Source organism: Oncorhynchus masou, chromosome 28 (genome assembly GCF_036934945.1).
Source record: "Oncorhynchus masou masou isolate Uvic2021 chromosome 28, UVic_Omas_1.1, whole genome shotgun sequence".
In the NCBI taxonomy this organism is placed as follows: Eukaryota; Metazoa; Chordata; class Actinopteri; order Salmoniformes; family Salmonidae; genus Oncorhynchus; species Oncorhynchus masou.
This window is the reverse complement of record NC_088239.1, coordinates 72,231,638-72,244,722: the sequence shown is the minus strand read 5'-3', so window position 1 is coordinate 72,244,722 and position 13,085 is coordinate 72,231,638. Positions and strand designations below refer to the sequence as shown.

At 42.0% G+C, this 13,085-nt stretch overlaps 1 protein-coding gene across 3 annotated transcripts in view; it reads right to left on the bottom strand.

Moving 5' to 3' along the window:
• LOC135518201 (zinc finger FYVE domain-containing protein 16-like) overlaps positions 1-5,596 on the bottom strand; it is a 36,839-nt gene extending 31,243 nt beyond the window's left edge. For all 3 annotated transcript variants that reach the window (XM_064943179.1, XM_064943181.1, XM_064943180.1), the window contains exon 1: positions 5,409-5,596. The gene's annotated coding sequence lies outside the window, so the exon portion shown is untranslated. The remainder of the gene's footprint in view (positions 1-5,408) is intronic.
• Between the last annotated feature and the right edge of the window lie 7,489 nt (positions 5,597-13,085).

Genomic DNA, 13,085 nt, shown 5'->3' with positions numbered 1-13,085 from the left:
ATAGAAATGTTTTTGTGTTTGTAAATTCTTAAATTCAGAGTGTTGTCAGATTGTACATTCGTAAATTCTGAGTGTTTCCCCTCTCAGAGCGTTCAGAGCGCACACACTGGCGGAGGAGTAGGGTTGATCCGAGCGTTCTGACAATCACAAGGCAGTCAAGCACACAAGCTAACTGGCAAACTACTTACAGACACAAATGAGAGAACACCTCTCTCTGACCATTTTACTCGCCATAGCAGAGCTGGTTAGGCTGTTTTCATGTTATCTACAGCATTGGTGACTAACTGTGCTGCCGACGGAAGCACAGTTAAGGCAAAACACAGGATCCGCTTGGGGAAAGTCATATTCCTGGTCGTAATGATGGTGAGTTGACGTTGCTCTTATATTCAGTTGTTCCTTCCGACTGTATGTAATGAAACCTAAGATTACCTGGGGTACCAATGTAAGAAATAACACGTAAAAAAAACTAAATACTGCATAGTTTCCTAGGAACGCGAAGCGAGGCGGTCATCTCTGTAGGTGCCGGAAGTATGGACATAATGAACATAAATTCACTCTGGCTATCTACTCCGATTTCAGAGCACTCTCGTCTGAGTGTACCAGAGCGCAGAATAACTGATGAATTTACGAACGCTCAACTTCCATTTAATATGGCCGGTGTCAGTAAACGTCTGCAGCACAGCCGGCGACCCTAAACAACGATGCCGTAAAAGGGGCAAACGAAGCGGTCTTCTGGTCAGGCTCCGGAGACGGGCACATTGCGCACCACTCCCTAGCATACTGCTCGCCAATGTCCAGTCTCTTGACAACAAGGTTGATGAAATCCGAGCAAGGGTTGCCTTCCAGAGAGACATCAGAGACTAACGTTCTTTGCTTCACGGAAACATGGCTCACTCGAGACACGCTATCGGAGTCGGTGCAGCCAGCTGGTTTCTTCACGCATCGCGCCGACAGAAACAAGCATCTTTCTGGTAAGAAGAGGGGCGGGGGGGTATGCCTTATGATTAATGAGACGTGGTGTGATCATAACAACATACAGGAACTAAAGTCCTTCTGTTCATCTGACTTAGAATTCCTCACAATCAAATGTCGACCGCATTATGTACCAAGGGAATTCTCTTCGATTATAATCACAGCCGTATATATTCCCCCCCAAGCAGACACATCGATGGCCCTGAACGAACTATATTTGACTCTAGGCTAATCTGAAAACAAGACTCCCTAAATTCTATCAGCATATCGATTGTGCTACCAGGGCTGGTAAAACCCTGGATCATTGTTATTATAACTTCCGCAACGCATATAAGGCCCTCCCCTGCCCTCCTTTTGGAAAAGCTGACGACGAATCCATTTTGTTGCTTCCAGCCTACAGACAGGAACTAAAACAAGAAGCTCCCGCGCTCAGGTCTGTTCAACGCTGGTCCGACCAATCTGATTCCACGCTTCAAGACTGCTTCGATCACGTGGATTGGGATATGTTCCGCATTGCGTCCTACAACAACATTGACGAATACGCTGATTCGGTAAGCGAGTTCATTAGAAAGTGCATCGGCGATGCTATACCCACAGCAACGATTAAAACATTCCCAAACCAGAAACCGTGGATTGATGGCAGCATTCACGCGAAACTGAAAGCGCGAACCACTGCTTTTAACCAGGGCAAGGTGACCGGAAACATGACCAAATACAAACAGTGTAGCTATTCCCCTTGCAAGGCAATCAAACAAACAAGTGTCAGTATAGAGACAAAGTAGAGGTATGTGGCAGGGTCTACAGTCAATCACGGATTACAAAAAGAAAACCAGCCCCATCGCGGACCAGGATGTCTTGCTCCCAGACAGACTAAATAACTTTTTTTGATCGCTTTGAGGACAATACAGTGCCACTGACACGGCCCGCTACCAAAACCTTCGGGCTCTCCTTCACTGCAGCCGACGTGAGTAAAACATTCAAACGTGTTAACCCTCGCAAGGCTGCAGGCCCAGACGGCATCCCCAACCTCGTCCTCAGAGCATGCACAGACCAGCTGGCTGGTGTGTTTACGGACATATTCAATCAATACTTATCCCAGTCTGTTCCCACATGCTTTAAGGGGGCGACCATTGTTCCTGTGCCCAAGAAGCTAAGGTAACTGAGCTAAACGACTACCGACCCGTAGCACTCACTTCCGTCATCATGAAGTGCTTTGAGAGACTAGTCAAGGACCATATCACCTTCACCCTACCTGACACCCTAGACCCCCTCCAATTTGCTTACCGCCCCAATAGGTCCACTGACTACGCAATCGTAACCACACTGCCCTAACTCATCTGGACAAGAGGAATACCTATGTGAGAATGCTGTTCATCGACTACAGCTCAGCACTTAACACCATAGTCCCCTCCAAGCTCGTCATCAAGCTCGAGACCCTGGGTCTCGACCCCGCCCTGTGCAACTGGGTACTGGACTTCCTGGCGGGACGCCCCCAGGTGGTGAGGGTAGGTAACAACATCTCCACCCCGCTGATCCTCAACACTGGGGCCCCACAAGGGTCCGTTCTGAGCCCTCTCCTGTACTCCCTGTTCACCCACGACTGCGTGGCCATGCACGCCTCCAACTCAATCATCAAGTTTGCGGACGACACTACAGTGGTAGGCTTGATTACCAACAACGACGACGACGAGACGGCCTACAGGGAGGAGGTGAGGGCCCTCGGAGTGTGGTGTCAGGAAAATAACCTCACACACAACGTCAACAAAACAAAGGAGATGATTGTGAATTTCAGGAAACTGCAGAGGGAGCACTCCCCTATCCACATCAACAGGACAGTAGTGGAGAGGTTGGTAAGTTTTAAGTTCCTCGGCGTACACATCACGGACAAACTGAATTGGTCCACCCACACAGACAGCGTTGTGAAGAAGGCACAGCAGCGCCTCTTCAACCTCAGGAGGCTGAAGAAATTCGGCTTGTCATCAAAAGCACTCACAAACTTCTACAGATGCACAATCGAGAGCATCCTGTCGGGCTGTATCACCGCCTGGTACGGCAACTGCTCCGCCCACAACCGTAAGGCTCTCCAGAGGGTAGTGAGGTCTGCACAACGCATCACCGGGGGCAAACTACCTGCCCTCCAGGACACCTACACCACCCAATGTCACAGGAAGGACATAAAGATCATCAAGGACAACAACCACCCGAGCCACTGCCTGTTCACCCCGCAATCATCCAGAAGGCGAGGTCAGTACAGGTGCATCAAAGCAGGGACCGAGAGACTGAAAAACAGCTTCTATCTCAATGCCATCAGACTGTTAAACAGCCACCACTAACATTGAGTGGCTGCTGCCAACATACTGACTCAACTCCAGCCACTTTAATAATGGAAATTGATGTAAAAATGTATCACTAGCCACTTTAAACAATGCCACTTAATATAATGTTTACATACCCTACATTACTCATCTCATATGTACTGTACTCTATACCATCTACTGTATCTTGCCTATGCCGTTCTGTACCATCACTCATTCATATATCTTTATGTACATATTATTTATCCCTTTACACTTGTGTGTATAAGGTAGTAGTTGTGGAATTGTTAGGTTAGACTACTCGTTGGTTATTACTGCATTGCCGGAACTAGAAGCACAAGCATTTCGCGACACTCGCATTAACATCTGCTAACCATGTGTATGTGACAAATAAAATTTGATTTGACTATACCACTTAGCTTAGGATGACGTGAATAATCAGATCAATAAATGTTGGGCAGTTAGTTAGAATATAGTTAATACACTGGCAAGTTCAATATATTAGTAGCCAACTAATGAGGTAGCTAACTAACATACCTACTGCTGTAATGATATGCGGTTCGTAAAGATAGCATAGCCAACACATTGTGAGCCAACAAAACGTGTTGTGTAATTTATTTGAAAAGTCATTAGTTTATTACATTGCTCAACATTTTCTTAACATTTGTCAAAATGAGTTAAAGCAATGAATTTGTATCTGCTCTTGTCGGACTGTATATTTTCCTCCTCAAATCTGAAAATGGTGTGAAGCCACGCCCATTTTCTGAAGAATTTCATTATGGGCCTTAAAAGTACAGAAAGTGTCCTCTGAGTGAATTCTTCGTATTTTGTAGAATGTAGTACAGCTGGGAACTTTTGGCATACTAACTATCCATACTATGACCAATAAAGTACACTACATACTCAATTTACATCACAAATCGTATGGTTAGTGTGGTCGAACACAGCTAATGTGTTTGGACGTATGATGGAACGACTCAATATCGCCATCTACTGGTCTTTGGGCTATATCATGACTAACGATCAGCTAGCTAGCTTACTATTAGCCATCTAATTATGCTGCTAGTATCCATGGTGACCAAAATTTCCTAATCATGACAATGGGTAAATAGTAATACTAGGGCTACAATCCAAAAGACACCCTCATCCACTTATGCCCCGAGGGGAATCCCCATCGCCATCTTGGAGGGTGGTGCAAATGATTAGCTAAGCAAGGGAAGTTTGCAATGTCAGCCCCTCAGTCCTCGTTTTTAGACGGCTTCGCGAGTGTTCACTCCAGGCCTGAAACTCCCCATAATTCAATTCGCTATGATTGTACATCCGCTAAGAAAATTCCACAAAAACTTAAAAACAACATCAATGGAGAAGTTAACATACAAGTGTAAGTAAAAATAAATGCAAATAAGTTAGACATTTTGCTACTACATAAAAAGTAAATATGTTTTTGTTTGGTTATCTTTTGGAAATTGTAGAAACAGGCTAACGTTTGTTAGCTAATTAATTTGCAAGCTATCATACAGTAGGTGTATATTAATAATTATATATTTAATATAAGTAGACATACACTCATAATTGACTATGGCGCATATAAAAACACCCACAAGCTACGGGTGGCTGAGAACACAATCATCGCGGGATGAACGAGTGACGAGATTCCGACCATGTGGGGTCCATATAAAAATCATTCATTCCTCGCCCTGAAAGTGTATACTCGTCAGACGTCATCAGAAGTGTCCACTTAATTTGAGGGTGTCTTTTAAGTGTTTGGACCAGAACCTATGTTATATCTAGAGGTGGTAGGCTATCATTTGCTCAATTAGCTAGCAATCCATCTCCCAGTTGTTAACTAGATCGCCAGGTAATGTTAGCTGGCAAGTCCGATAACGTTAGTTAACTAGTCCGTTAGCTATAAATTAACTAGCTAATGTTAGCGAGCTAGCTAAACAGTCTGACATTACCTGAAACACGCATCACTGTTTTCAAGTCATCACTATCGTGCATCATCATCCGTGAATATCATAAAGCGGAGGGCAGACAGGTTACATTAGCTTAGTTAATACTAGCCGGATAGCCAATGCAATGTGTCTATATTTACAGTCAACAATCAATTTGTGTCATTACCGGAAGATTCATCATTTAGCCTTCCAACCGTTTTACGATTCTTCTGGTTATAACGAAGAAGGTGTGTCTACTCTTGATTGCATCCTCTTTGCCCTTTTGTTATTCCTGAAGTTTTTAAAGCTCAGTGCAGTTTTTACTCCGGCGTCCATTTTGGATCTATCCACCGGTGGAATCGGTTACCATAGCCACAAAGTCAACATTGGCTATCGTAAAAATTGATTGAAACTAAAATTAGATTTTGGTCTTAATTTGAAGTTAAGGTTAGGCATAATGTTAGTAGTTTCGTTATGGTTCACATTTTAAGAAGCGAAATTGTAGGAATAGGCTGGGTTTGTGGCTGTGGTAACTAGTGACGACCGGTGAAATCGCAACCTTCCTTAATTAAAGTGAGCGCACCTATTTTGCTTTGTTTACTTGGGGCAAAGCAGTCGGTCACCTTTGGTAGTGGGTGACTAGGCAAGCACATTACTTGGCTGAGGAGCCCAGACCTATGCCGAGTTTACATGCTGTCGGAATGAGTTCCCAATGGGAAATTTCACTTGAATGACCCTTTTAGTGAGAATTAAAAGTGGGGAAGTGAGAAAATCAAGCCGAGATGTGAAGTTTCACCACTGATTTTTTACATTTTCAACCAACATAGGACTGCAAATCCGTTTTTGACAATTACTAACCTATCAATATGTATAATTTAGCTAATATGGCCATTGTCAATGTTAAGCAAACTAGTTAACTTTATTAGTAAAACATTTTGTTAGCCAAAGTCTTAGGCTATTGGTTGAATAATTGTTCCGAGTTTAATAGCGCATGAACACAATCATGTCGCATTTACGACTTCCCAGTTGCCCAATTCCGACAAGCGCGTGAAGCCAGCACTATTGATACACATACACTCAATTTATGTTGGAGGTAGTGTTTCCAACGTACTGCTTCCATCTATTTAGCCCTGTCAGATACGTGATCAAGGGGCTGTAGGTAGAGGTTAAGGCAGTCACAATTTTGTTGTCGCCCTGAACTACCTCATATGATTAATCAAATCAAGGGTTATGTTCCACTGCTTAGACCTTGCCAGATCTTGCAACGCCTGGATAGGTACATTACCTATCAACTAACAACATCATACGTTATAACAATCTGTCAGTTGATGAAATATGCCTGCATTCAAAACAACTTGGAACTCGAACATCTTTGACTTCAGTGCGTTCAAGACTACTGGGAACTCTGGAAAAAATAGCTCCAACTGGGAAAAATAGTTTTGAACAGTCATCCAACTTGGAATTACAACTCAGTAACTCGGGCCTCTTGCTAGAGCTCCGACTTCCCGACCTGAAGATCACTAACGTCATGATTTGACCTCGTATATTTCTGAGTTCCCAGTTCTCTTGAACGCACCAACATTCAATTAAGACTCAGTGCAGTCGATGACACAGTTGATTACGTAGGACGCAACCATTGGCCGCCCATCCTTTTTTTTGCCAGAGGAAGCAGGAAGGGAAGGGATTAACTGTGGAGGAGTTTGTGGTCCAAACTAATGTGAAATCATTGTGACTTCCTAACAAGCATTATATTACACTCTCTCTAAAGTGATCCTAAACCCAGAAGTAATGACATGGGATGAGAAGACTAATTAAGCAGACACATTGGTCCCATACTATTAATGTTATTTAAATGTATTTTTGAAATGTACTGTTTCATAGTTTTACAGTGCCTTGCGAAAGTATTCGGCCCCCTTGAACTTTGCGACCTTTTGCCACATTTCAGGCTTCAAACATAAAGATATAAAACTGTATTTTTTTGTGAAGAATCAGCAAAAAGTGGGACACAATCATGAAGTGGAACGACATTTATTGGATATTTCAAACTTTTTTAACAAATCAAAAACTGAAAAATTAGGCGTGCACAATTATTCAGCCCCTTTACTTTCAGTGCAGCAAACTCTCTCCAGAAGTTCAGTGAGGATCTCTGAATGATCTAATGTTGACCTAAATGCCTAATGATGATAAATACAATCCACCTGTGTGTAATCAAGTCTCCGTATAAATGCACCTGCACTGTGATAGTTTCAGAGGTCCGTTAAAAGCGCAGAGAGCATCATGAAGAACAAGGAACACACCAGGCAGGTCCGAGATACTGTTGTGAAGAAGTTTAAAGCCGGATTTGGATACAAAAAGATTTCCCAAGCTTTAAACATCCCAAGGAGCTATGGATAATATTGAAATGGAAGGAGTATCAGACCTCTGCAAATCTACAAAGACCTGGCCGTCCCTCTAAACTTTCAGCTCATACAAGGAGAAGACTGATCAGAGATGCAGCCAAGAGGCCCATGATCACTCTGGATGAACTGCAGAGATCTACAGCTGAGGTAGGAGACTCTGTCCATAGGACAACAATCAGTCGTATATTGCACAAATCTGGCCTTTATGGAAGAGTGGCAAGAAGAAAGCCATTTCTTAAAGATATCCATAAAAAGTGTTGTTTAAAGTTTGCCACAAGCCACCTGGGAGACACACCAAACATGTGGAAGAAGGTGCTCTGGTCAGATGAAACCAAAATTGAACTTTTTGGCAACAATGCAAAACGTTATGCTTGGCGTAAAAGCAACACAGCTCATCACCTTGAACACAGCATCCCCACTGTCAAACATGGTGGTGGCAGCATCATGGTTTGGGCCTGCTTTTCTTCAGCAGGGACAGGGAAGATGGTTAAAATTGATGGGAAGATGGATGGAGCCAAATACAGGACCATTCTGGAAGAAAACCTGATGGAGTCTGCAAAAGACCTGAGACTGGGATGGAGATTTGTCTTCCAACAAGACAATGATCCAAAACATAAAGCAAAATCTACAATGGAATGGTTCAAAAATAAACATATCCAGGTGTTAGAATGGCCAAGTCAAAGTCCAGACCTGAATCCAATCGAGATTCTGTGGAAAGAACTGAAAACTGCTGTTCACAAATGCTCTCCATCCAACCTCACTGAGCTCGAGCTGTTTTGCAAGGAGGAATGGGAAAAAATGCCAGTCTCTCGATGTGCAAAACTGATAGAGACATACCCCAAGCGACTTACAGCTGTAATCGCAGCAAAAGGTGGCGCTACAAAGTATTAACTTAAGGGGGCTGGATAATTTTGCACGCCCAATTTTTCAGTTTTTTATTTGTTAAAAAAGTTTGAAATATCCAATAAATGTCGTTCCACTTCATGATTGTGTCCCACTTGTTGTTGATTCTTCACCAAAAAATACAGTTTTATATTTTTATGTTTGAAGCCTGAAATGAGGCAAAAGGTCGCAAAGTTCAAGGGGGCCGAATACTTTCGCAAGGCACTGTAGATTCAGCTACCAGTGTTTATAATAAACAGTTGAAGAATGAAAAGATTGTTAAAGAATCTAAAAGAAGATTAATTGAGAACTGCTCAATGAGATGGAATGTTAGCCACAAAGTTAACCACTTGGCTTGTACTATTCCTTTTTTAAGGAGTGGAAATTGTCATTTTATTTAACAGTGGAGAAAAGACAGGAATGTAAATCACAAGGGCAGTGGGTCAGATTCAAACCCACATCGACCCCCCTGGTATACATGGGTCAGCAGCGGCACCAACTGCTGGACCTCACAGGCCACTGCTATTTTAACTTTATTGCCAATATATCTCAGATTAGCATCACTGGGTTACTTTTGGCGTGGTTTGTTTGACCAGATGGTATTGGAGTGAGATGTGGGGTTATTTTTAAATGTGTTTATACTATAGGCTGTCTCCACTGCAGGTTTTGACTTGAGGTTGCATCTCTGCATCCGTTGGCCTCCTTATCCCCGCCTTAATCCCAGAGTGGGAGGTGACAGCCAGAATGTGTCTGGTTGTAAATTCACTACATACTGATGTGAGACAGGTGATGGTCACTTTTATGGGCCCCAGAGACCCGGACTAAGATGGCTTTTGCGTGGAGTGTCTGGGGTCATGGGGAGCTCAAGTGGCTGTTTATGGCACCCTCTACTCTGTCTGGGATATTACAATTGCTATACAATGTAGCTAAGAGACAGCCATGTTACAGAAAAACCAGGCCAAAGTAAGCTAATGCTGCCACATCTTGTTTGGAAACAACAAAGAAGCATCACTTTAATTTCACAATCATATTTCTTACGACATTAAATAATCCGTTTACTTTTATGACTGTCTGATGTCCATTGACATGTTCCCTCAAGATATAGTCCTGTTTGTGGGGTGGATTGCAGGACTAAACAGCCGTGGTGTGAAAGCCGTTGAATTCAGTGTTCCACGGAGAAAACAGCTGCTGCCCAGTGTTCAAGGCTATTACTACAACAGCTGCCAAACTCAGGAGACTACCTCAAGTTTTACTATGTAAAGATCCATGAGCTCTGGAAAAGCACTATATAAATCCAATTAGTTTGGTCTATTATTCTTAGTCTTATTTTTAACTCATTCAGGGACAGACAGGACCATCGTTCCTCAAACAAATGGCCTATCAAATAATCTACATAACACACATTCAGAAATACTTTTGGACTCCTTTGTGTTTCTCAATGTATTTTGGACTCCTGTGCTGTCACTTGCATTCACTTCCTTTCAGGGCTGAACTGGAGGAATCTCCTCTGTGACCCGAGTTACCCGGGCAGCTGCTACTCAAACAACTTCAAACCTGTTAACCTGTTGTAACCTGTGTCTATATAAGGCCATATCCCCTGCATACAGCTCAAATGGCAGCTGATCACATTCAATATTCTCTATTAGGGTGGGTTCTAAAGCAATCCCCAGTCTCCAGATTGTGCTGTGATGCTGTATGTATTTCTGACACCCAGTAATTCCATGACCATTAAGGAAGTTGCTGTTGGGCTTGTAAATTATGTTGTTATTGTTTACATCTTGTACTTCATCAACTAGCATCCCACTGGGCACAAACGTCAGTTCAACGTCAGTTCAACGATTTAGGTTCAAAGTTGGTTGAAAAAAGACTACATTCACTTACGTTAATTACTTTTTAAAATCCAATCAGTTTTCCACATTGATTCAACGTCATCACATACAGTATCATTTTTTGGTTGAAATGACATGGAAACAAATGCATCCCAGGTTATTTTCACATGCAAATAGCTTTTTCAATCAATGATACTGTATATCTGTAGTGCCTAATGAATTAGAAAGATTACATTTTAAAAGATGATTTTAAAATATACATAATTGTTGTCTAAAGTGACCTATGACAACAAAAACATGGCGTATTAGGTTTTTCAATTGTGATAAGGTAAGAGAGTGGTACATGAAGGTACAAGTAAGTTACTGTTGAAGTCAGAAGTTTACATACACTTAGGTTGGAGTCATTAAAACTTGTTTTTCAACCACTCCACAAATTTCTTGTTCACAAACTATAGTTTTGTCAGGTTAGGACATCTACTTTGTGCATGACACAAGTCATTTTTCTAACAATTGTTTACAGACAGATTATCTCACTTATAATTTACTGTATCAAAATTCCATTGGGTCAGAAGTTTACATACACTAAGTTGACTGTGCCATTAAACAGCTTGGAAAATTCCAGAAAATTATGTCATGGCTTTAGAAGCTTCTGATTGGCTAATTGACATAATTTGAGTCAATTGTAGGTGTACCTGTGGATGTATTTCAAGGCCTACCTTCAAACTCAGTGCCTCTTTGCTTGACATGGGAAAATGAAAAGAAATCAGCCAAGACCTCAGAAAAAAATTGTAGACCTCCACGTCTGGTTCATCCTTGGGAGCAATTTCCAAACATCTGAAGGTACCACATTCATCTGTACAAACAATAGTTCGCAAGTATTAACACCATGGGACCACGTAGCATCATACCGCTCAGGAAGGAGATGCGTTCTGTCTCCTAGAGATTAATGTACTTTGGTGCAAAAAGTGCAAATCAATCCCAGAACAACAGCAAAGGACCCTGTGAAGATGCGGGAGGAAACAGGTACAAAAGTATCTATATCCACAGTAAAATGAGTCCGATATCTATCTAACCTGAAAGGCCGCTCAGCAAGGAAGAAGCCACTGCTCCAAAACCAACATAAAAAATCCAGACAACGGTTTGCAACTGCACATGGGGACAAAGATCGTACTTTTTGAGAAATGTCCTCTGGTCTGATGAAACACAAATATAACTGTTTGGCCATAATGACCATTGTTATGTTTTGAGGAAAAAGGGGGAGGCTTGCAAGACGGAGAACACCATCCCAACCGTGAAGCACGGGGGTGGCAGCATCATGTTGTGGGGGTGCTCTGCTGCAGGGACTGGTGCACTTCACAAAATAGATGGCATCATGAGGGAAGAAAATTATGTGGATATATTGAAGCAACATCTCAAGACATCAGTCAGGAAGTTAAAGCTTGGTCGCAAATGGGTCTTCCAAATGGACAAATACCCCAAGCATACTTCCAAAGTTGTGGCGAAATGTCTTAAGGACAACAAGGTCAAGGTATTGGAGTGGCCATCACAAAGCCCTGACCTCAATCCCATAGAAAATTTGTGGCCAGAACTGAAAAAGTATGTGCAAGCAAGGAGGCCTACAAACCTGACTCAGTTACACCAGCTCCGTCAGGAGGAATGAGCCAAAATTCACCCAACTTATTGTGGGAAGCTTGTGGAAGGCTACCCGAAACGATTGACCCAAGTTAATCAATGTAAAGGCAATGCTACCAAATACTAATTGAGTGTATGTTAACTTCTGACCCACTGTGAATGTGATGAAAGAAATAACAGATGAAATAAATCATGCTCTCTACTATTATTCTGACATTTCACATTCTTAAAATGAAGTGGTAATCTTAACTGACCTAAAACAGGGAATATTTACTAGGATTATATTTCAGAAATGGTGAAAAACTCAGTTCAAACGTTTTTGGCTAAGGTGTATGTAAACTTCCTACATCAACTGTATATTCTTCTAAACCAAAAGGGGTATATTTATTAGTTGGACACTTAAGTTCATAATATATAGCCATTGATTCTGGAACAACACACTGTATAAATGCCTCATGGGCTTTGTTCAACTGTCTAACCCATCAGAACCCAAAATATAAGCTTGTTTTATGGCTTTGTTTGTAAACAATGCAATTGCAAACAAAAACTGTATAGGCTCAATACATTGTTAAAACTATCATTTTAATATCATAGATCATCAGTCCTTGCATCCATAGCCCTGTCTATGAATTTGTTGGTTAAGACAACATATACAAACTTGTTGCATTTCTCCAGGCCCATACTTCAGCAATTTACTGGTGTCCACTTTGTTATTGTTAGAACTGCAGATTGCCCCTTTAAAGTGAACATCCGACACTGGTCTTCTGTAGACTACACACTATTGAAGCCCCATGATCTACTATGTAACACAGAGATCCGGTGCTGAGAAGCACAGTAAATTGTCCATATTAGTCATCCCAACCTTCACGATACTGAAATCAGTACTGCAATAAACTTGCCAGTCAGATATGTTGTCAGGAACATACTCGGGCCTCTCCCTGGTCCCCGTGTTATGAGTTGCAAATCCCAAGTTTGACTTTCACTGCTGGGACATGAATGATGTACATCTTGTTATTATAAAATGCTGGGAGGCAATAAACTCATGCTGGCAGTTATGGTCTCAAAAATGTTTGACCCCAATATAATTTCAATAATCCTTACCGCAAGGAATGGTTTACCTTC